Source organism: Pongo pygmaeus, chromosome 7 (genome assembly GCF_028885625.2).
Source record: "Pongo pygmaeus isolate AG05252 chromosome 7, NHGRI_mPonPyg2-v2.0_pri, whole genome shotgun sequence".
Taxonomy (NCBI): domain Eukaryota; kingdom Metazoa; phylum Chordata; class Mammalia; order Primates; family Hominidae; genus Pongo; species Pongo pygmaeus.
The window spans coordinates 14879385-14906005 of NC_072380.2; the positions used below are offsets into that span (position 1 = coordinate 14879385).

At 36.2% G+C, this 26621-nt stretch overlaps 1 protein-coding gene across 3 annotated transcripts in view; it reads right to left on the reverse strand.

Moving 5' to 3' along the window:
- Nucleotides 1-26621, reverse strand: part of SGCZ (sarcoglycan zeta) — a 1203249-nt gene that overhangs the window by 831776 nt on the left and 344852 nt on the right. The window lies entirely within an intron of this gene.

Sequence of the window (26621 nt, forward strand, 5' to 3'; positions counted from 1 at the left end):
TGCTGTATTGTTTAATTAGACATAATGATTTACCTTGGGCTTCTTGAAAGTTGACTGTCCAACACTTCTGTACTAAATAGGACTTGGCTCATAATTTTTCCCTGGTGTTTTCTACAAGCACATCTTTGTAGATTATTTTTAATTTTAACTTTACCAAGAAAATATGTTACTAAATAAAAATCCTTGGGGATGGGAGATGAAATTATTCTTTATCCACCAACTGACTTTTATCAAACCCACATAAATATTGGCTTAAATTTAACTTAATATGATTAAAATGATTTATATAGATAAGTAAAATATTAATATGTAGATTCTCTTCTAATATAAAATGCAAATTTAGATTGCCTTTCTTAAATTCAGTGACAGCTATGTATGGCATAATAAATTCCAGTGTGGATCAAGTGATGTGCTATCCTCAGTGAAGGCACAGGGGCCTGAGTATTCCTCTCTGAAAAGGGAATCAGGTTGCTCTAAAAGGAAAAAAGACACATCTCTTTTGTTAGACAAAATTATAACATGGCTCCCAAGATTTTCACTTTCTGAGGTATATTCACCTTCCTCCAGTTATCCATTCAAGCAGTAACCCACAATCCTCCTGTAAAGACACTTTTCAAAAGTAACTAAAGTCCCAAGTCAATTTATTTTGAAAAAAGAAGATAATGCTGAGTGAGTCTGACCTAATCAGGTGCATCACCTCTTAAAAGGGACTCAGATCTTCCTGGAGAAATTTCAAGCATAAAAGGGTATCTTCATCTGTATGTACTGCTGTAACAAATGGAGACCAGGTTATTTATAAACAATGGAAATTTATTTCTCACAGTTCTGGAGGCTGGGAAATTCAAGCACAAGGTGCCAGCTGGGTCGGTTTTGGTAAAGGCCTCGTCTCCACTTCCAAAACGATACCTTATTGCTACATCCTCCAGAGGAGACAAAAGATGTCTCCTCACATGACAGAAGATATAGAAAGGTCAAGAGGGTACTTCCTTCAAACTTTAGCCATTTTATAACAGTGCTAAATTAATGAGGACAAAGCCCATGACTTAATCACCTTCCAAAAGCCACACATCTTAACACTACTGTATTAAGGACTAAGTCTCAACATGAATTTTGGAGGGGACACACATTCAAACCATAGCAGAAGGATTCAATGGGAGGGAGACTATTTATTCATAGCTTTGGATATGGAAAGGACAAGGTCTGAGAGCAGCGTCAGGGAGCAGATAGAAGTCTCCACCTGAAAACCAGAGAGAACAATAAGAAAAGCATGTGTTAAGAGTAGCTAGCAATAAAATACTGAGAAAAGCACTGTACCACGTTGGACTGTGGTTTTCTCATCTGTAAAGTGAAAGGCTAGGACCTGGTTCTCTTTGAGATTCCTTCCAGGTCAAGACATTTAAGGTGTAAGTAACTAGTAATAAAGTGAATGAGATGTGATATAGGGGAAAGAATATAGTACTAGGGCAAGAAGAAAAAATAATTGGATTAAGTTCCAGCTACGTAATAAACAAGCAGCTTGACCTTGAATAGACCATTTCATATCTGGGCCACAATTTAGTTGGCTGAAAAATGGGGATAACATCACCCTAATCCAAAGTTATCTCTGAAGATTAAAAGAGTTATTCTGCAGCTTTCAGAAAGGCAGAGTAATAAATGCTCTCATTCTCTAAAACAATGGGAAAATCAGCCAAACACCAAGCACAAACCATTTGGGAACTCTGGTAGTTAATAAAAGCCACAGAACAAATGAAAATATAGTCTATCCAACTATTCCTATCCCCCTGTCTCCCCAGCTCAGTGGTGTGGTAGCCAAAATCTTGCATCAGTGTAGACAATGGAGAGATGTGACTGCCTAGGGATCTCTTAAAAGCACTATCCCAAGAGCACACTCAATACATTGCCCATACTTTCAGACCACTAGAAAATTTAAAAATACATAGAAAGTAAATAACACATTTCTAAATAACCCATGGGTCAAAGAAGAAAACAGGAGGAAATAGAAAATATTTTGAGATAAATGAAAACAACATAGCATTACAAAACTTAAACGATGCAGGTAAAGCTGTGCACATGAAGACATTTATAGCTGTAAATATCAACTTTGAGAAAAGCAAAACAGCTCAAATCAATTACGTTACTTTCATTTTCAGAAACTGGAGGAACAACAGCTAACTAAACCCAAGACAAGTGAAAGGAAGAAAATAGAAGTTTAGACTAGAAATAAATGAAATCAACAACTCTGTGAATATACTAAAAACCACTGAACTGTATACTTTAAATGGGTAAATTTTATGGTATACGAGATATCTCTCCATAAAGCTCTAAAACAAAGTAATATTAGTGAGGGGTACTTAAAGTAATTTTTTTAAATGGTACAATGTGCCAATAAAGTTATTGACACAAATAGTGAGTAACTTTTATTGGCTTTGAACCAACTGGTTGAAACAGAATTAAGAGAGAGGCAAGAGGAAATATCAAGAATTAGGAAAGAGAAATTATATGTAACAAACAGCAAATAAGCAGAGCTAGCAGATGACATTTACTAAGTTCTGCTGTTCCTCAGGCCACCTCTCTGTTTAGAGGTCCCCCTGCCCTGCAATGGAGTGTGGACTAAGCAAAGAGCACTGTAGAGGTTCCACTGATGACTCTTAGAGATTAACAGCAGACCTACCACTCTAAGAGCCTTTATTTATATTGTTTTTTTATTTTGAGGCAGAGTCTCACCCTGTCACCAGGCTGGAGCACAGTGGCACTATCTTGGCTCATTGCAATCTCTGCCTCCCGGGTTCAAGCAATTCCCCTGCCTCAGCCTCCTGAGTAGCTGGGACTACAGGTATGCACCACCACACCCGGCTAACTTTTTGTATTTTAGTAGAGACAGGGCTTCACCATGTTGGCGAGGAGGGTCTCAATCTCCTGACCTCATGATCAGCCCGCCTCAGCCTCTCAAAGTGCTGGGTTTACCAGTGTGAGCCACCACGTGGAGCCAAAGTATCTCTTTGTTTAGGCTAAAGTCTTGGCTACTTCATGTCTGACACCATTACAAAGAAAACAAATATTTAAAATAACGTATATTTATATTTTAATGTCTAAAATGTATTATAAAATCTGCTCCATGATCTAAGCACTTATTTATTTTATTGAAAATCCAATTGCTTCTAAATCATGATAATTGCTTTAATTTTATTTCCAGGCAGGCATTTGATTTGTATTCCATCATATACTACATGTTTTGAATAAATTTACTGCACTTGTCATCTAATCATAGATGTTTCTTCAAAATAATGAATAGTGTAAAGATTTTAAAGGCATAAAAATAATATTTTTCTCTATCATGTTGATTTGCAAGAATTCTCCCTTTTATTGTCAAACACAGATGTACATCTTTTCTTTTTAACTTATCCACCCAAGTTTTTAAAAGGCCAAATAAGTTTCACAACTGAGGCTTCCAAAGCATCCATTTTCCTACAAAAACGAATAAATATATTCTTTTTTATGGGACAAATGATAAGGAAAAACTGATCATTCTGGTGACTTACAATAGTTCTAATGGATTTTCATGTTCCTTTCTGTTATTACATTTGTGCAAAAGGGTTTTTTTTCCAATGTAAATGAGAAATTGGGGAACTTTGTTAAATCAGTACTGTTCAGAAGTGGGCTGTATTGAGATGAATATCCTTTTATACAAATCTCTAAGAAAGCAAAGGTCAGGATTCCCTTTCTTCCCAAATAAATGACAGGGATGTTCCCTGTCCTAAGTGGAAGATCAGTGTCTCCATTGCAGTTCCCTCTTTATTTGAGGGTACATGAGAAAGAACTTTAAGCACTTAAGAAGTAGACATGGGTTTTCACTTGAAAGCCAAAGGAAAGCAGTCTTCTTTTTTTCTTTTTTCCTTTTTTTTTTTTCATTTTGGCTTAGTGCTAACACATTTAAAAGACAAATCGACACTTACTATTCAGAATCTTTTCTAAAAGTTTCCTATATTAAGAACCAGCCATGTTTGAAACAAATGCCATCTATAACTTTCCCACATTTTGCAGATATATTATGCAAGTTAAAATATAATTAACAACTGTGAGAAAAAAAAAGATTGGAGTCATTTGGGGAGAAAAAGGAAAGCACATATGTTTCCGTGATCTAGAGGGGGAAATAAGTAGTACCGTGGTTCTGATATAGCTTGCCCTTGGCCTGTCTTTTCTGATATCTGATTGGCTACAAATGAGATGAGGTGGCCCATATACAATATTGAAGTTGAATGCTGATATCTTCCAAAATGATGCAGTAGTGTTAAGGATACTGTTGATTTAACAAACGTATGCATATGGAATGAGTTTCAGAACAGCTATGTCAAGATCTATAAGAGGAACAGAGCAAACGAAGTCTATAATGAGAATGATTCCCGTGGTGTCTAAGAGGCAAGCACTAAATAAAGAATGGCAGAGGCAATGAAACACAAATCACCCCACCTTAAGGAGAAACTAGCAGTAATGGGAAGAGGAGTGTGATTTCTACTTCAGCAAAAGACAGCATAGTTTCAAGAAACAGATGGACAGTGAATGTGAATACGTTAGTGAAAGCAATACTGTGGAAGGTTCTTACAGTTTTTTGTTGTTGTTTTTGTTGTTGTTGTTTTACCTATTCTATATAAAGGTGGTAGGTTGGATTTTGAATTACTCATACTTGTAATCAAGAAGTTACAGTAGTTCATGGCTAAAAGTCCTTTAAAACCTAATTGTAGGCCAGGTGTGGTGGCTCATGCCTGTAATTCCAGCACTTTGGGAGGATGAGGTGGGAGGACAGCTTAAGCTCAGGAATTTAAGACCAGCCTGAGTAACACAGTAAGACCCCCATCTCTTAAAAAAAATTAAAAGTTAGCTGGGCATGGTGGCACGTGCCTGTACTCTCAGCCACTCAGGAGGCTGAGGTGGGAGGCTCTCTTGAGCCTGGGAGATTGAAGCTGCATTCAGCTGTGATTATGCCACTGCACTCCAGCCTGGATGACAGAGTGAGACTCTATGTTAAAAACAAAACAAAACAAAACAAACAGACAAACAAAAAAAGACCAGAAAAACAACAAAACAAAAGAAACTAATCATAGAACTAGAAAACCATGAATAATGGAAATCACTAAAAATATACATAACTAGCCAAGCTTTTTTTTGAATATTTTAAAATTGACACTCTTGGGAAATCTCTCCCGATTCAGCCCATTGTTTTGGTCTGAGTTTCTTATATATCACATACCAGGAGGGGCTATGTCAATGTGGGGAGATACACACACACACACACACACACACACACACACACACACACACACACTATTGCTTCATTAGTAACAGTTCCTAGTTGTTTCACTGGTGTTACTTTCAGTAAGTTTTTTCAGTTCCCTTAGTCTGCTTCTAAACAACCCAGCCTACTATGCACATGAGATGTCCTTTCCTGCAAGCCACCAGTTAGATTCTCATTTCTACCACCAGTGCAGCTGTATTGTGGATTAAAAAAAAAAAAAAAAAAAGTTGGTTTTTTTTTTTTTAGTTTTTTTTTTTTTTTGAGACAGAGCCTTGCTCTTGTTGCCCAGGCTGGAGTGCAGTGGCGTGTTCTCAAGTCACTGCACCTCCCTCTTCCCGGGTTCAATCAATTCTCCTGCCTCAGCCTCCCAAGTAGCTGGGACTACAGGTTTGCACCACCACACCTGGCTAAGTTTTGTATTTTTAGTAGAGACTATGTTTCTCCATGTTGGTCAAGCTTGTCTTGAACTCCTGAACTCAGGTAATCTGCCCGCCTTGGCCTTCCAACGTGCTGGGATTACAGGCATGAGCCACTGCACCTGGTCAAAAAAAACTGCATTTAACTCAGGCGTTAATTTGCTCCTGTATGGCATTCTACTCTACTAATCGCTCATCATCACTGGCCATCAGAGAAATGCAAATCAAAACCACAATGAGATACCATCTCACACCAGTTAGAATGGTGATCATTAAAAAGTCAGGAAACAACAGCTGCTGGAGAGGATGTGGAGAAATACGAACACTTTTACACTGTTGGTGGGATTGTAAACTAGTTCAACTATTGTGTAAGTCAGTGTGGCAATTTCTCAGGGATCTAGAATTAGAAATACCATTTGACCCAGCCAACCCATTACTGGGTATATACCCAAAGGAGTATAAATCATGCTGCTATAAAGACACGTGCACACGTATGTTTATTGTGACACTATTCACAATAGCAAAAATTTGGAACCAACCCAAATGTCCAACAGTGATAGACTGGAATAAGAAAATGTGGCACATATACCTATGGAATACTATGCAGCCATAAAAAATGATGAGTTCATGTCTTTGTAGGGACATGGATGAAGCTGGAAACCATCATTCTCAGCAAACTATCCCAAAGACAAAAAACCAAACACCACATGTTCTCACTCATAGGAGGGAATTGAACAATGAGAACACAGGGACACAGGAAGGGGAACATCACACCCCGGGGCCTGTTGTGGGGTGGGGGGAAGGTAGAGGGATACCATTAGGAGATATACCTAATGTAAATGATGAGTTAATGGGTGCAGCACACCAACATGGCACATGTATACATATGTAACAAACCTGCACATTGTGCACATGTACCCTAAAACTTAAAGTATAATTTAAAAAAAGGAAATATATCACAGACAAATTAGTAAGAGCCCAAAATACAAAACACAGAGAAAGAGTCTTAGTTCAAGTTGTATTATTTACTATGTGACCTTGGCCTGTGACTTAATTCTTAGAACTCATTTCCCTCATTATATCTAATGAAAATAATGCCTACAACTTATTTTACATAAGGAAACAAGTGGAAATACAATTTTCCTAATATTATTAGTATTTACATATTGTTGCATACTAATTTTAATAATAACAAGTATGTTTTAGAGGCCTTCAGATTAATCATAATCATTACTTTGTGGCATAGTATCACGATCAATTAGTGCATAAACCCTATTTTATTCATATTTACTTTAAGGAGGCTTTCTTTGTTTTTTCCTTTGCTCCTATCCTGAATCCCACTCCATCTCTACCCCCATACACCATGTCGGTGGTTGAATTCTCCAGAAAGCAGATTCTAAGACAGAATGTAATAAACAGGATGTCTATGTGGGATATCTTACGGAAGGGAGTGAAAAGATGCAGATTGCAGCAGAGGGAGAGGAACAGCAATGATTCAGGCCCACATCAGCCTCAGCCAACCTCAAGAGAAGCTCTGGAGTGAGCCATGGCCCTTTAGAGTTGCCTTGCATTGGCCAAATGGCTGGAACTCTGTATCTCCCACACAATAATAGTGGGAGACTTTAACACCCCACTGACAATATTAGACAGATCACTGAGACAGAAAATTAACAAAGATATTCAGGACCTGAACTCAGCTCCAGATCAAGTGTACCTGATAGGTATCAACAGAATTCTCCATCCAAAAATAACAGAATATACATTTTCTCATTGCCACATGGCACTTACTGTAAAGTTGATCACATAATTGGAAGTAAAACACTCCTCAGCAAATGCAAAAGAAATGACATCATAACAGTCTTTCAGATCATAGTGCAATCAAATTAGAACTCTGAATTAAGAAACTCACTCAAAACCAAAGAACTACGTGGAAATTGAACAACCTGTTCCTGAATGACTCCTGGATAATGAAATTAAGACAGAAATCAAAAAGTTCGTTGAAACTACTGAAAACAAAGAGATAACATACCAGAATTTCTAGGACGCAGCAAAAGCAGTGTTAAGAGGGAAATTTATAGCACTAAAATGCTCACATCAAAAAGCTAGAAAGATCCCAAATCAGTTTCTATCTGTAAGTGGATGTGAGGTCTTAGCAAAGTAGCTCCTATATCTGAGGCAGTTCCTAATGGGACTGACATCTGGGGATTATCTGCTCACAACATTTTCAGAAGCTGGAACAGAAGTCCTTCCTTGAGGGAACCTTTGGGAAGCATGTCATGGTGTCCACCACAGACTATAAATTATATGCATTTAAAAAAATAAAAAATATTATGTTGTATATTTTGGGGCTGTCTCCCTATTTTATTTTCACAACATGCCTGTCAGATTTATCCATAATGAGAATTGCGAATCTAGTTAATATAAAATTATTTTCCTTCTATCTATGTGTTAGAGTGAATATTGTTGGTACTGTATCTATAGACACAATCTCAACACATTTATTACTGCTATGTAATAAAGATATTTTTAAAATAAAAGATGTTAGCCTGTTCCACTCAGACTGCTTAGGTTCTCAGAACTCATTAACCAATCACTCAGATAGCAATTCTGCCACTCCAGTTTATTGTCCACCACCTATATTTCTTTTTCTCAAATCCCATTGTTTGATTATGACAGCTCTGTTGCTAATAGCAACACAACTCCTTGTAATACCTTCCTCAGTCTACCCTCTTTTTCTATTTTTCTATCTCCAGGTCCACTCTGTCTTAGCTTTTTCCCTTTTCCCACCTGCACTAGACCCTGTAGGCTCAGCATCATTTGGGGTCAAATCCACTGACTCCAAATGTGTCTTTGTTATATCCTCCCTCCCTCTTCCCCCTCACCCAGAATTTAACAAAATATATGGTGTGGAACAAGTGCACAATAACCACTGATTTTTAATTTTTTAATATTTCTAATTTTATTGATTGTATCTCATTTTACATCTATGTATTTATACATAATTCTTAATGAGTAGGATCATAAAATAATTTTTTGAAAATAAATATTATTTTTGAAAAGAAGCTTCAAAATGATGTAAATTTACATGGTCTTTTCTCCTGTTTTAGAGGTAAACTCTTTCTCATTTCATATCTTACTTTAAAACTATCTCATCTGGTGATGAAACAGAACAGAACAGAAAGAAGAAAGTCTATGAACCTCCCTCGCCTCAATGCTGGGCTACTTAAAAAAAAAAAAACCCAGAGTGCAAGGTGAGGGTCAGAAGGAACTTTCTCCTGTATTTGTCAGTTGTGTCCCTTGGAATCCTGGGTTAAAAGATTGTTTGGTGTTACTCCAGGGCAAGAGCCTGAAGAGAAGGCAAGACTCTATGCTCATATCTACTTGTGCTTCAGCCATATTCAATATTATACATTAAATACACATAATAGTTTTTAAAAAATGAGTTTCAGTGCTTAAAAAAAGAAGGAAAAAAAATTGAGAGTTACTGATCTAATCCTTATTTTATTTAGTAACGACAAAGGCCCAGAACAGAATTCACTTGTTCAAGATCAAATGATGTTTCACACTTCATATATCACCCTCTTTATTCTTTCGGATCTAGTTATTAATAGCTGTTTGGTTATTAGTTTCATAGCCTTGTGTCTCCCGAAATCTTACCCAGCTTGGTTTCTAGATTTCAACCTCTACTAAGCAAGACTATGACTTTGACCTGGCCTGGAGTTCAGACATGTTCCTTATAGCTATCTTTGCTGGCATCCTGGTTTTTTTGTTTTATTTTTCCAATAGTAGCCTTCTTCTATTTTGTTGTTGTTGTTGTTGTTTGTTTCTAGTCTACCTTCAAATATCATAAGCCCTGAAAATAGCATTATAGGTTCTCATTTATGTTTATGGAAGTAAGAACTTGAAGGCAGCTGGATAGGTATGATGATGGAAGGAGTATCTCCTCACTTATCATAAATTTAGAATAGCAATCAAGTAACAACAAATTGAATTGTAATGAAGCCAACCATTTGTTTTGTCATCCTTAAATTTCATATGGGGAGTTTAGCATAAACTAATTACTCTTGATGATTATTTGACAGATTGATTTCAAAGACTTTGGAAAGAGGTAATTTGAAGCATAGATTGAATAAACAATCACGATGTTTCTCTAAGACTCTGATTAATTCTAAATACAAGTGTCTTGTTTAGAATCCATTGCACTGAGAATGTGCAATGCATATCCTTCCCTTAGTGCCAAAGTGCTTTCTGAACCTGGCCTGTTTTTGATGCACCTTATTGGGCTGAGTATATAATAAATTTTACAATTGAGTTAAGGAACAATGTGATATAACTACATCAATAGATCACAAACAATTATTTACATATCAGTATAAGATAAATGAACTATTTATGCCATAAGCTATAAAAAAAATAGGATCCTCATTCTCAGACATTGCCCTTCTTGGTGGGTAGATTGTAAAGACCTAACATACACTGGGTGTCTATTTTAGCCAAGACATTTTTCATATAGATTACTAAAGTTTCCTACAAAGGAGAAATCAAAATTAGAGAAAGAACTATTCTCATGGTTTTCAAAGGTTTCTCTGGATGCAGAAAAAAAATGATAGAGATCTCCTAAGTGTATATAGCACCAAGAGGGCATTCACTTACTTTAAGAAAGAAAAGATAGATATTTAGTATTTCACAATAAGTCATCTATTTTTAGTATATATTTAGTAACATTATATTTTATGTTACAGATGATCAACATCACAATTTATCTAATATTAAAAGAAAGCTCTAGAGATAGCTCTTCTTACCCCACCTCCTTTCAATCCTCCAGTCCTTCTGGTTTTTATGATACTAAACTCACTGGTTCCAAGTGTAGACAGGCAGACAGGCAAGTGTGTGTCCCCTCTCTCTCAGCTGTGACTTCTGCAGGATCTTTCTTCTTTCCAGAAAAAATCGACAGCATTCTCCACCCACTGCCATGACTTTTTCCTTGTGTTAGTAAATTCCTAATTGTATTTTATTTCTCTTTTCAAATGTCACCTTCTCTGGAAATCCTTTGCCAAATCAGTCACTGAAAATCCCATCTCAGGTGGGCTTTCACAACCAAAGTCTCTCTGAATATTTCTGCTTTGTATCACATACCAATCTCTATTTAATATGTCCATGTGCCTGTTTGTTTTTAAATTGGTCCAGTCATCCCTTGAGGAAAGACATTGAGTTTTACCTATCATTGCATTCTCAGTACCAGCACAGTGGATGATTCATAGTGGGTGTTTGGGGATTAATTAATGCAGATACGGTTCTGGTTACAGTAGTATATTATCTACCTATTTGTTATGCCTAGGTACTAACACCTATAATTTCAAGGCTCTTGAGTGTGAATTTTGAGTATGATACATCAATACATGCTGTTATGCAAAACATGTAATTAATTGGGTTGGATCCTTCTTTGATTGAAAAATTCTCAAAACAAGAGGAATGATCTTGTTCTCAGTAGCTCAGCTGGTCCTCTGACACCTGCTTGAACTTCTTTCACAGCCTGCATTATGATCCCTTTTCACTGAGGGAAGGTGTCCTTGCTCTCTTACCTGACATCTTAAAGTCAGGAAAGGGACTTTCATCTTTATATTCCCCACAGTGCCTGGCACACAGAAAAGGCCCAGTAATTGTAGGACTCAACTGACGCATGATTTTAAAAAGGCCAAGCAAATGTCAGGGTTATTTTCTTTGTTTTAATCAGTCTTTTAAAAATAATTGCAGAATCTTTGGGGATTTTGTTGTTGATGATGTTATATTTTTCTGATTATAAAAAGAAGTGCAACCCACAGAAGAGAATTTGGGAAGGACATGAAAATACATAAAGAAGCAGAATAAAATTCACCCTTACTACCTAGATTGATCTGTTAGAAATTTAGCGCACTTCTATACAGTCTGTCTTTTTTAATCATAAAGGACTTTATGTTATATATATATATATATACAATTGAATACTTAGCTTTTTCACTTAAGGTAATAGCACATTAACTTCTGTTATTACAAAGTTTAACCACTTAATATTCTATCCCATGCATGCTCATATATTTTTAATCCAGACCCTTACTATAGAACATTGTTGATGATTGTTTATAATTTTTCACAACTGTTCTTAGCACACTTCATTTCAACAAATATTTATTGAGGGCCTTCTATGTATCAGATATTGTTTTGCATCCTGAGAGATAGCATAGAAGAAACTAGCAAAAATCCCTGCTCTCAGAGAACGTATATCCTAGTTATAAAAACAAAAATATAAACATGATGAAATAACATATGGTTTATTAGACAGAGGTGAAAGCTAAGGGGAAGCAACATATATTGGGAGGTGGGGAAAAAAGGATCAGAGGGTGGACACATATTTAGCTTGAGGTGGTGAGAGAAGGCTTCACTCAGGAGCTATTTGAGCAAACACCTCAGGCAGGTGAGAGAAGAAATAATCCTGAAATGAGGTGGCTGCGGGAGGGAAGAAGAGCTGGCCGGGGTAAGTCCTGGGGAAAAGTGTCCCTGGCATGTTCCAGGAGCAGCAGGAGTTCACACTGTTTGAGGAGAAGAAAAGAAAGAGATGAGATCAGACATATCCCAGGAGGGAAGATTTTGTAGGTCTTTAAACTCATTGCAATGGCTTGGCTTCTTCTACTCTAAATGAGATGGGAAAATCACTATAAGGTTTTAAACTGAGTAGCAACATGGTAGAATTTGAGTCTTTAGATCACTCTGGCTTCTGGGGTGGAGCAGACTAAAGGGGCAAGTTGGCAGCCAGGATGCAAGTTGAGAGGCTACTGCAATAAAAGAAGTAAGGGCATAATGACCTAGGGCAGAGTACTGCAGTGGAGGTGGGAGAAATTCTGAATGTATTATTAGATTACAGTGGGGGGGTAAGGGAATCAAGAGGTCAAAGATGGTGTCAGAGTTTTGGCTTAAGCAGCTGGAAGAAAGGTGATGCCATTTAGTGAGATGGGGCAGACTGCAAGAGGAACAGGTTGAAGGAGGGCCAAGACTATATCATTTTCCACATCCTTATGTTGGATATCTAAGTGGAAATGCCAAACAGACAGATAAATATATAAGTCTGGATTCAAAGCAGAAGTCTTCAATGAAGATATAAATTTTAGGGTCCTCATCGTAGAGATTATATTTAAACTAAAACATTCTCATGCAGATATCCTTATTCATATTTTTGTCATCTGCTTTCCATGGATAACTATATATGGAGTCAATCAACATTGACTCCAATATTCATTTGATTAACTTGATTCATACATATAAATTATTTTCCTAAAACACTGTGCCAATTTTTCTGACTGCATTGTCATTTTACGTCTTTGGGTATGCTAATGTAAAGAGAAAAAACTAGATGCATATATTTTTAGGCCTTCATTTTACTTTAATTTGATTACTGGTAAGGATATTATTGGGTTAAATACTAAAATGGAAACATTCCATCAAAAATAGTAAAATCTATAAATATATCTATATGCATACATAGCTATACATATACATATACATAAACACACATACACAATCATATACAAACTATGAATAATTTTGATAACTAGATGAAGGTTAGAGGAAAATGTAAACAATAATGAACATAGCAGCTGTAGCAATATGACAGGAAAGAGTTAATAACTGAATACTTAAAGGTTAAATAAACTCACTAGAAACCTATGAAGGTCCTTAAGAAAACAGACATGCAATATTTGTATTTATGTGCCTGGCTTATCTCATTTTGCCTAATATACTCCAGATTCATCCATATAGTTGCGAAAGACAGAATTTCCTTCTTTCCTAAGGCTGAATTGTATCCCATTGTGTTTACCAGAAGCTGGGATCTGAGGGAAATAGGAAGATGTTGGTCAAAGGGTACAAAGTTACAGTTCAATAGAAGGGATAAATGATAAGTATTTGAGGTGATAGATGCGTTAATTAGCTTAATTCAGTCATTCCACATTGTATACATCTATCACAATATCACTTTGTGCTCCCTAAATATATATAATTTGTCAATATGTAATAAAATTAAAAAAAATTGGACAAAGAATATAAACTGAGTATCACATACTTTTTCAAAAAAGCAATACACCAAAAAAGCAAAAGACCAATACACACAGTAGTGACCTTTATCCTTAAATGAGAAAAGATGGATAAGATTGCAGGGCACTGTCTCATGGGTGGAGTAAGAGATTGAGCTGATGAACAAGGATGCATAAAGATATTCCTTTGCCAACCATGATTTCATCACCATTTCTAGCTCTTATTTTATTGATTAGGGCCATAACTGAGAAGCTTTGCCATCTTTTAATAACCCTCTTGCACTTGAACAGTGACTATGATTTCAGAGAATTGCCTGATCAGAGCAATGTAGAATGCAGAAAGAGAAGTGAAAGAATATAGAAAGAAAGTATACATAATCATATCATGAGCAAAAAAAAACAAAGAAATAAGCAAGAAAGAATATAAGTCCTTATTGTATTCTTGAAAGACATTGAAAGTTTATAAGAAAAATCCCTAGAAATCATTAATGTAAGATCCATAGAAAATATTGACTCCTTTCAGATAAGTAATTATTTAGTATATTAAATTGTCTTATTGTTTATATGAAGCAAAAGAACATTAAAATATCAATTTCATTCCATTTTATAAGGCATAATGCCTTGATCTGCTACTGAAACACATTGTCTATATTCATTCATTTTTCTCAAAAATATGTAAGTTTTATTGTGAAGTAAACATTATTTTTTCATACAGATTTTTCAACAGGTTGTGATAAATATGGCTTAAAATATCATTTTAATGATATGGGTACATTGCTACAAGAATTGTACTCTTTCATAAAACTTGGTGCATATTTCAAATAAATCACTTAATAAGATCCAAAATATTATCTAGCACATTTGCCAATTTTCAAAACCTACACAAAGTAACAGTGTATTTTTGTTTCTCCAATTCCTTTCCTTCACCCCAACAACTTTCTTTAGAATGGTTATAATTGGCATAATACTCCTGGAATCTAACATATATTCTTCTGCTGCAATTTAAACCATTTAATTTTCTACCACCTCTGATTCAGTGAAAAAATGGCAACAGTACAATGTATCATCATCATATCAATGTGTGGTGCTTGAGACAAGAAACTATTTTTGAATTCCACCCTCTCAGCTTTCTTTCTTCAAGCTTAGCTTTATTTAGGGAAGACTGACCAAAAAAAAAAGTAGATAGATAAAAATCCTGTAAAAAGTACTTTACTTCAACCTGTATTTAAAAAATTGTGCTCAAGTAATATACTCTGAATCTCAATTTTGTATTGAGAATAAAACTCTTAATTAGATAATCCTGAAACAGGATGTGCAATTCATGTTATATTAATGTATTAAGTTGACATCACACTTCACATGTGTAAACTAAGACACAGAAAGCTGAAGGGTGGTTGAGGGTTAGAAAAGTTGGGCAAGTAACTTCACTTGGACTCAAAATTCTTATCCATAAAATGATGACAATAACACCAGCCCTGTGTATTACATATTTTTGAAGTAAACATGGATCAAAACATTTGTGAAAATGTTCACAAATACATTATGTATTTGAACATATTAACATATACTATTAATGTAGTTATTTTAAATACGCAAAATATCTACATTTTGCGTATTTAAAATAACTGCTTGCATATTTTAAATATATTTTATTTTAAAATATTGCATATTTTAAATATGCAAGTCACGATATTGAAATTTGGTCAATTCATAACCTATAAAATGGCCTCTAAGTGAAAGGAAGTGTCACACGTCTCTCACTTTAAATAAAGAGCTAGAAATGATTAAGCCTTATGAGGAAGACCAGATGAAAGCAGGCCTAAATGAGGCTTCCTGCACCAAGGGAGGCTGAGGCGGGCAGATCACAAGGTCAGGAGTTTGAGACCAGCCTGGCCAATATGGTGAAACTCCGTCTCTACTAAAAATACAAAAATTAGCCGGGCATGGTCGCGGGCACCCATAGTCCCAGCTACTCAGGAGGCTGAGGCAGGTGAATCGCTTCAACCTGGGAGGCAGAGGTTGCAGTGAGCAGAGATTGCACCACTGCACTCCAGCCTGGGCAACAGAACGCGACTCCATCAAAAAAAGAAAGAAAGAGAGAGAGAGAGAAAGAGAGAAAGGAAAAGGAAGGAAAGGAAGGAAAGAAACGAAAGAAAAGAAAAAGTTCATGAAGGAAATTAAAAGTGTTACTCTAGTGAAAACATAAATGGTAAGAAAGTGAAACAGCCTTATTTTTTATATGGAGACAGTTTTAATGGTCTAGATGGATCAAATCAGCCCCAACATTCCCCTAAGCCAAAGCCTATTCAAGGGCAAAGCCCTGACTCTGCAATTCTACGAAGACTGGGAGAGATGAGAAAGCTCAACAAGAAAAGTTTCTAGCTAGAATAAGTTGGTTCATGAGGTTTAAGGAAAGAAACCATCTCCATAACCTGAAAGTGCAAGGCAAAGCAGCAAGTGCTGATGTAGACACTGCAGTAAGCTATCCAGAAGGTCTAGTGGGGATAATTGTTGAAAGTGGCTATTTTTATTGACAGGTTTTCAACATAGATGAAACTGCCTTCCACTGAAAGAAGATGCCATTTAAGACTTTCGTAGCCAAAGAGGAGAGTCAAGGCTTGGCTTCTAAGCTTCAAAGGACAGGCTATCTTTTTAGGTATTCATGCAGCTGATGACTTTAAGTTGAAGGCAATGCTCATTACCATTTCCAAAATCCTCAGGCTCTTCAGAATTATGCTAAATCCACTCTGCCTGTGCTCTAGAAATGGAAAAACAAAGCCTGAGAGCAGCACATATGTTTATAGCATGGTTTACTGAAAAGTTTCAGCCTGCTATTGAGACCTATTCCTGAGAAAAACAAGATTCCTTTCAAAATATTGCCGCTTATTGACAATGCACCTAATCAACCAAAACGCCTGGAGATACACAAGGAGATTAATGTTTCGATGCCTGCAAAAAGAACCTCCATTTTGTGGCCCATGGATCAAGGAATAATTTCAACATTGAAGCCTAATTTAAGGAAAATATTTTGTAAGGCTATAGTTGTCATAGATAGTAATTCCTCTGATGAATCTGGGCATAGTAAACTGAAAAGCTTCCGAAAAGGATTTGCCATTCTCAGTACTGTGAAGAAGATTCATGATTCATGAAAGGAGGTCAAAATAGAAACATATAGAAGTTTGAAAGAAGTTGATTCCAGCTGTCATGGACGACTTTGAGAGGTTCAAGTCTTCAGTGGAGAGAGTCACTGCAGAGGAGGTAGAAAATGCAAAATAACTAGAATTACAAGTAGAGCCTGAAGATGTGAATGAATTGCTGCAGTCTCGGGATAAAACATTAGGATAAGGAGTTACTTCTTATGGATGAGCAAAGAAAATGGTATCTTGGCATATAATCTACTCCTAGTGAAGATGGTGTGAACATTGTTAAAATGACAACAAAGGATTCAGAATATTCCACAAACTTAGCTGATAAAGCAGAGGGAGGGCTAGAGAGGATTGACTCCAATTTTAAAAGAAGCTCTACTGTGAGCAAAATGCTATCAAACGGAGAGCATGCTACAGAGAAATCTTTGGTAAAATGAAGAGTCAATCAATGCAGCAGACTTTATTGTCTTATTTTAAGCAGTTACCAAGGCTACCTCAGTCTTTAGCAACCATCACCCTCATCAGTCAGCATCTTAACATCCAGACAATATCCTCCACAAGCAAAAAGATTACAACTCACTGAAGGCTCAGATGGTCATTAGCAAAAAAGCAATTTTTTAAAATTATGGTATGTATATGTTTAGACATAATACTATTGCACACTTAACAGACTATCACATAACGCAAATGTAACTTTTACATGCACTGGGAAACCAACAAATTTGGGTGACTTGCTTTAATGCAGTAGGCTGGCACTGAACCTGGAATATATCTAAGATATGCTTATATTTACAATCACAATTTATTACTTATGTCGTTGTACATCATTTTACATTATGGCTTCCATACAATTTCAGAACTCCTGAAAGACTGCTTACTTGCTATCCCAAGTCGCTTTACTTTATTAGGCCCCATGACCAAACATGCCCTAGGCCTTCAGGTAATGTAACATGTGCCATTAGGATATATCTGCTGAGTGTAGGGGATATCGCAACATACCTCATTCCACCCCCTGATATTTCTCTCACTCAAAAGCATAATGCTCATAGGTAAGTAAATGTGAACTTACTGCACTGAAACAAAAGCTATTTACTCTGTGTAACTGATCTCTGTGAGATATGACTGTGATAAAGGAACCTGTAACATTTAAAAAGGAATAGTCTGGAAATTCTAGCAAGAAGGAAAAATTTATAGCATCACGTCTCTTTGGATAAAGCCAACGTTAACTGTTCCCTTTTTTTTGGTAAAACCAAAGTTAAATGTTTTAATAATAGTTTATTATTTGATATATTAATACATCATTAAATTTTACACATGTTGATAGAACAATAAATATGCAAGAAAAAAATAAGGATTGTTTCTACATCAAACTTCCATGGAATAAAGCAAATAAAAATTATGATCAACACTTTTTAACAGTATAATAGCAAATTAGGAAACATGGTTATCACCATTAATAATTAATTTCCATATATCACTTGCTTTTGCTGGTGGATTGTATCCATTTCACTCTTAAAATGGAAGGTTTGAACTATATGATCTCTATGTTCTCATCCAAATCTATCATTCTACGGTTCTAAAATCAGGATATGATTGGGCACTGCTTAGACCAAGAAGTATGCACACCAGAAACAAAAACTGCTAAAACAAGGGCTAGTCATAATGTAGTTATTCTTCCATACAGAGCATATGGTAGGCAGAAGAATGGCTGATGTCTACATCCCAACCCCGTGAATGTGTTGCCTAACTTGTTAAGAGGGACTTTGCATATTTGATTAAGTGAGGGTCCGTGAGACTGGGAAGTTCTGCTGGAGTATCCTGGCAGGCCCCATCCAATCACGTGGGTCCTAAGAAGTGAAGAATCTTTCCAGTTGGGGTTCACAGAAAGAGATGGACTACAAGAGTAGGGTCAGAGAGATGCTACATTGCTCATTTTAAAGATGGAGGAAGGAGGCCAAAAGCAAAGGAATGTGGGGAGTTCTTAGAAGCCAGAAAAGTGAAGGAAATACACTCTCTCCTACAATCTCCAGAAAGAAAACAGCCCTGCCATCACCTTAAATTTAGTCTGATGAGAGCCCCGTCAAACTTCTGGCCTATAAAAAGATAAGGTAATAAATATAAGGTGTTTTAAGTCAATAACTTTGTGGCAATTTTTTACAACAGTAATGGGAATTAATAGAGGCCAAAAAAGTGACAAATTGGATTTCTCTTTTCAGAGGAAATAGAATTATATTTTAATGTATTTATGCTAGACTGTGAATAATTAACAACCAGCTAATTATCCTCTGATCGCCATAATTTTACGAATTTCTCATAAAGCTTTATAAATAATGCTGTCATTTATCAGGGATTCAATACTGTGTCCCAGACAACAGACACTATGAACTATGCTTTAATGCTGAAAAATATAATAACTTGCCTTCCAAAGTCACACAGACTCTTAAACATGTTAAATAATTTTATGTCCCCATTTTTGTTAGTATAAAAGGAAACATCACTAATAATCACTTCTTTACAAGACATTAGGATTTTTCTAAGATGTCAAAAGTCTAAAGTACTAACTTTACTTAGTAACTTTGGCTTTATTCAGCTTTATTATTAGAGCATATGACAGTTTCCTCAATTCTAAATTCTATGCTGTTTGTAACACTTTTTAACCCAGGGCAGAAGTGATATCTATATCAAAATGACTGATGAATGGCTTTTTTCCTTTAAATGAGACTCAAGTCCCTTCACAGAAAATATAAGAAATATTTAATTAATTGGCATTGATTTATCAAGCTTTAATTAATGACATGCATCTGAGTTTTAAGATCCTAATATAAAATATTCACTAAATACAGAAGATGTGCAACTGCCTCCTATTACTTAAACTTTGCTGTTTTTTTTTTCCAATTGTGTTAGCTTTCAAAAAAGAACTGCTTTCTGAATTAAGCAACTATAGTTAATGAATGGTTCTCCCCTAACCTCTCTCAGTTGACTTTTGAAGAGCACACTTCTAAGATATATAAAGCACATCTGTCACTAGAAAATTTATTTCCACTGGGCAAAAATAATTGAATGTCAATGGTGCAAAGTTAAAGGAAAAGCTTGACTTTGCTTTTACATTACTTAAAAGAAATCTGTCAGTATCCCCTTAGTGATCACTCTAGACAGAAATGGACAAGGATTCTTCAAATTTGCTCCCCAAGGGTCTTTGCTTCAGGTCACAATGAACAGGAGCTTACCTTTGCTTCAGATGATCACTGGGCCTCTCACATTGAAGACACAGTTTTTACATACCCCAAGGAAGAAATTATTGATCTCACTGGGCAATCTTTTAAATTTTCAGATGAACCAAAAGAAGGTTCTCAAATATGGCCAAATGAAATAAAAGCTTTGTTGTCTTTAGAAACCACTTCAGGTAAAAAAGTCTGTCTTCTTTTTGTTATAAACTACAAAAAAAAGTGAACAAATAAATGAATATAAAATAACAGCCTCCCTAGCTTCTTAGAATCAATCCCAAACACAAGCGCATGTTACTTCTCCTCAGAGTTTCTGAGGAGACAGAAACAATTCAAATGCTACAGAATGAAGGAAAAGTATATTTAAAAATTTGATTTATGAAACTGAGGACCAAAAAACAACTGGATGCTAAATGCAAAAAAATCTTTATATCTTCCATATATAATGCTGAAGTTTGGGGGTTCAGGGTAATAATACATCACTTTACTTCAGTTGTATTAGGAATAACATGAATGATTTATAATTTTGGTTTCAGTTGAAGTTGCTACATAGAATTAAACTAAGGAAATACGTATTTGCTGTTAATTTAGACAATTAATCATTTAGTAAGTTAATAATTATTGATTTTATTAATAAAAGTTGTTGCCAACTAGTTGTGTCATTTCGTGTGATGGTTCCTTGGGTTCAAATCCTACCTCTGCCATGTAATCTTGGGTACATTACTTAATTCTTCTGATTATTAGTGTACTCATCTCTTAAATGGGGCCAAAATTGAATAGCTGTGAAGATCGAATGAGTTAAATAATTAAAGTAACCAGGACAGTACCTAAGACACAATTACCAATGCATGTCTGTGTGTGTTTTTTTGGGGGTGATACACATCACTTCTAGTCTCCTGGAAATCTTATCAGCTGTTTTACTAGTGTGATAAGAAATTCAAAGATGAGATTAAAGCCTTATTATAACATTCTTCACTCCCCCCAAATCAATAAGGACTGATAGAAAACCTTATTTTGAATCTGGAAGATCAAAGAAGATGTAAGTGGTATTACCTCTTCATAACAGAACAAAGTACAAAAATAAGAGCCAAGGGACTTGCTTAATAATATTAATAATTTTTAACTTCTACTAAAATATTACTGTGCGCCAGGCACTTTGCTATGTTCTTTTCAAATGTGTGATAAGTCTCAAAAAGCAAACTTCAAATGCAGATGCAGTGGTTCCCAGCCCAAACTACACATTAGAATAGCCCAAGGAGCTTTTCAAAATATCAAAGCCTGAGCCGCACTGCTGGAGATTCTAATTGATCCATGTAGGGTAGAAATGGGATATTTTATTTATTAAAAGTTCTTCTGGTATTTATAATGTATATATACGGTTGAGACTCACCTTAGTAACATGCTTGCATTAAAAATATGTACATCCCAGATGAACACTACCTGGTAAGGCAAACCATTCCCTCAGTCCATTGTCTACTTAGATCTTTGGACCAGTCTGTGCTTGCTAACAATATAAATTAAAATTGCAAGTCATTAAAATCAACTAGTTTTCTGCATTCCCAAAAACAGAAAGTGAAGAAACTGCTATGGGCAGGTGAGTTACATTTTTGTCTTATTTTGGTCATTTTCTTTTATTTTGGTCACGTGGTTAATTCTCTTCCTCTCATCCAGGAAAGCTGACTTTCAAGAAAGAGGATATGCTTTTTAGTTGCCCCTGTTAACTTCAAATGAAAGATATCTGGGGAAAGAAAGTGTGCAAGTTCCTCTCTCTTATCCTCAAATATGTAGAAGTTAAACATAATGCCTAATGGCACTGACTCTGGTGTCAGGCAGAGTTACTGGGGGCAAATAATGATTCTACGTTTCATGTTGACTCATGATGGAAGACTTTTATTTATTTGTTTATTTTACTATTATTATTATCATTACTATGATTATTTTGAGACAGAGCTTCACCCTGTCATCCAAGCTTGAGTGCAGCAGCATGATCTCGGCTCACTGCAACCTCCGCCTCCCAGGTTCAAGTGATTCTTCTGCTTCAGCCTCCCGGGTAGCTGGGATTACAGGCGTCCACCACCACACCTGGCTAATTTTCGTATTTTTCAGGATCGAGACGGGGTTTCACCATGTTGGTCAAGGTAGTCTCGAACTCCTGACCTCAGGTGATCCACCTCCCTTGGCCTCCCAAAGTGCTGGAATTACAGGCGTGAGCCACTGCTCCTGGCTGACTTTTTTTTTTTTTTTTTTTTTTCTGAGACACAGTCTTGCTCCGCCGCCCAGGCTGGAGTACAGTGGTGCGAACCCAGCTCACTGCAACCTCCACCTCCCAGGTTGCAGCGATTCTCCTGCCTCAGCCCTCCTGAGTAAGCTGGGATTACAGGCGCGTGCCACCACACCCAACTAATTTTTTTTGTATTTTTAGTAAAGACACGGTTTCACCACATTGGTCAGGCTGGTCTCGAACTCCTGACCTCATGATCCACCTGCCTCGGCCTCCCAAACTGCTAGGATTACAGGCGTGAGCCACTGTGCCCGGCCCTGGCTGACTTTCTTTCTTAACCTCCCTAGACCTTGCTTTTCACATCTGCAAAAAAGAAATAATTATTAGCTTGATAGTGTTATTAAAAGAAATAAATGAGAGAATCACGTAAAAATATTTTAATTAATCTAACGCCTGTCTCAAAGGAAATGGTTGGTGAATACAATTAATAATTATGTATATAATAAATTATTAATAAAATTAATATCTGGTCTTCTCTAGAAAGTTCCCATCTGATAATAGGCAAAAAGTGAAAGCACTGTTTAAGAAATAACATTTACACACAACCTATTATACTGAGTCTCCCACTAGGATGGCTTGTAACATTAACAATCCCTTCCTCTTAAACTTGATGCTGAGTTTCTTTGAATCAATGTCTTGTAGTTCTGGATGGTTTGGCTCTTCTGTTCTCACAGGATTCTTTCCCTTTTCAACATGTCAATGGTGAGGAAGGCGCCCAAATTGCACCCTCAGTCTAATCATTGTACAGGTCTAGAGTCAGTGCCTTTTCTATTTTAAATGTGAATTAATCACAGCTATAGATCATAATGAAGTCACTGGAGATCATAAGGCATAATTCATATGTCCCGGCATAGACTACACTAGCATGATACTAAACTCTTTACCTTCTTGCAACTGTATTATATCAACAAATGGCCATTCTCATCTTTTCCAAAACATCCTGGCATGTGTGATGTCTCTATCCTTAGAAATATCTAATTCACAACTATCAACTATGAAGTCCCCTCCTGTCATTCTGTGCATATTTTGTACCCTTTCTACCAATCACTCAGGAAATACTTGAGTATTTCCTATGTAGAAGGCACTATCCAGGCATTAAGGGATAGAGGCATTTTCAAAAGAGATGTATTCCCTACCATAATAAGGTTTGTATTTTGGTGGTGAAGAAAGACATTTTAAAATTATTATCTTATGGTTGATTTACAATTCAAGTAAAAGGAACAGATGTGTTTAGTATGTTTATACTGGGTCATCCAATAAGGAACTTTGAGAAAAAAACTTCTATTATAAATTTAAGAAAAAGAAAAGAATGAACATTTTTTGTAGAGACAGGTCTCATTACACTGTGCAGGCTGGTCTCAAACTCCCGTACTCAAGAGATCCTCCCGCCTCAACCTCCCAAAGCATAGAAATTACAGGTGTGAGCCACCATATGAGGCCAGAAGCAACTTAAAAGATGTGTTTAAAGGAGGAGGAAAGATCCAGGCAAAGAGTGACGGGAAGGCAAAGCTCTGCAATGTCAACAGCCTGTGTCAGGGTGCAGCGATGTGAGAAACAGCCGAGGCTGCTGCTGAACCTCGGGGTGTGATGGGAAGTGCGCTGTAAGGTGGGCTGCTGCAGAGGTTGGGAGGGTCACAGGTAAGAATTTGGCACTTTATTCTGAGAAGATATTGGGCCAGGGACTGATATGGTTAGGTTATGTTCTTAAAATATTCTTTTAGTTTCAGGATGAAGAACAAATTGGTAAAAGCAGGAACAATGTGAAAGATGATTATTGGACTTGGGTGACAGGAATAGATGTGAAAAGATTTGAGAATATATATGAGCGAGAATCAAAAGGATTTGATAATGGATTATATCTGAGCTAAGAAGAGTCAAGTTTAAGAATAATTTCCTGGTATCTGGTTTGAAAGAGCAAGCAAAGGTGCTAGTTTGCAAGATAGAGAATACTAGTTGGAGGTTACATTTGGAAATATAAAAGAATAATTCAGCGAGTGCCAACTTCTGTTCAAGATGTCTGTATATTGTATGTGTTGTGTGAGGATATTATAAAGGTAGTTGAATAACTGAGCTGGGGTTTAGAGAAGAAATTTGTTCTGAGAAAACATATTTCAGAATTTTTAAAATCAACAAATAAATCCATGATAGTGAAGACAATGTAGAATAATTTTTTAAAAGTTGCCAAGATGATTCACTTTTTGAATATTGAACTTTTTACCATATTAGAGTTTCATTTTTTTTAAAGAAGCCATTTTCCTTAAAAAGGAACTGTAATTTTTTTTTCCTGGAATTAAGGATAATCGCATAATAGCTGCCTTGATCATAGTTTATCAAAACCCTTTACATAATGTCAACTTGTTGCAATGAACATATATTTTAGGAAAAACTGTGGGTTAAAGTATTTTGTAAATCTCACAGCCACTTTATTAATTTGCAATTTAAGATCTCCTTGCGGGGCAATCCTTTCTTCCTTTCTTTCTCCCTTATTTCCCACTTCCCTCCCTCTCTTCTTCCATCTGTCAAATATTTGTATAACAACTGTTAACACGTGAAGATACATGAAATGAATGAGATTATTCTGACCTTAAAGATTTTATAGTCTACTTGTCAAAAACTAATGTTAAATTACAAAAATAAAAGCACAGAATGTGATTTAAAGAAGGTGCTATAAAGTTGCTAATCTTTGAAAATGAGTAGCCATTTCCTCAACAGACTAGGGAGGTTTGCTAGGCAGGCTGGAAAAGGAATGCCCTTCACTTCACACTTCCCACTGCACAGACAAAGCTTCCCCATGCTTTGAGGTTCCAGGCTCTACATGGCTGTGCTAGGTTCACTACCTGATCCAGAGGGCATATTGGGTTAAGCAATACAATCAGGTTTTTTTGACCTGGGGAGGTTAAATGGGAGACAGAAGGGTAGAAGAATATACCAGCCTATACCTCAAAATGAGGATGGAAGGAGAGAAGGGAGAAAAGACGGAGGAAAGAATACAGGAAGGGAGAAAGGTGAAAAGAAAGAAGAGAGGAAGTGAGAGAGGAAAGGAAGGAAGAGGAGGAAGAAGAAGAGTTGGAGGAGGAGGAGGGGAAAATGCTTAAACATTGTACCAAGAGCTAAGAGATGAAGTGAGTAGCTGGTGACCTGTATGTAGTTCTAGCAGAGGGTACCTGCTGTGAAAAGGTTTAATGTGGGTTGTTATTCTCATTCTCTGAGAGGAGACCTTTCAGTGAACCAGATTTTTCTCCAGTGTTCTCTGGAAGTTGGATATTTTATAAATATAATAAACTCTCCCAAGCCCCTACAGTAATTTTTGAAACCTTTCTATAACAATTTTATCAGCATAAATCACATCCACTTGACTCTAGACAGACAAGGGAGGTTTGCTGCACAGGCTGTAATAGTTTTTAAAAAATCAAAATAAACAGCTTATGGTAATAGTAAATACTGAGTATATCTTTGAGGCAAAAAGTACTGGCAGAATGTAAAATTTAAAAATCAACTGGATGATTTTTTCTAATGAATGATGTGATAAATCCCCAACAGCTCTAGAATCCACCATTTCTTCATGCATCCGTTGAGTGGGTGAGGCTGAAAGCTGCCCCACAGTCAGTTCTTGGGCAGGAAGTTCAGACCCAACAGTGATATTCTGTAATCTGTATGGCACAGAAATCGACCAGTGAAATCAACTCCGACCCAGCAGAATGGATTCAGGCTCCTAAATAACAAACTCAACGATTCAGGCTCCTAAATAACAAACTCAACTATACTGCTGGGTCCAAGCTAAATGGCAGCCGTGATTCTACTTGCCAGCCCATATGCAAAATAGCTGTTGAATCATCAATACTGAAAACCTTTAAGACCTGTCATTATAGACTGAATACCAGGTTTAATTTCAATTCAGACATCAGTGAAACTCATGTGGAATATCCTCTCATTTGCAGTTTATGAAATCTGAAAGATATTTTATTATTGAAGTCAGATAAAGATGCAAATTGCATGAATATCTTTGACTATTATCTACAATTCCAAATGTAACATAGCCAAAATTCAGAATCTTTCTTTAAAAACAGGCATTTCCCATATTGACCCACTACAGAAATGTTGAAAATTTAAATGTTTTGATTAATTTACACTCTAATTTACATGATTTATATCCTGAATTGAAAACCCTACCTATAAAGTATTTATTTCTGTGGACTGTGAT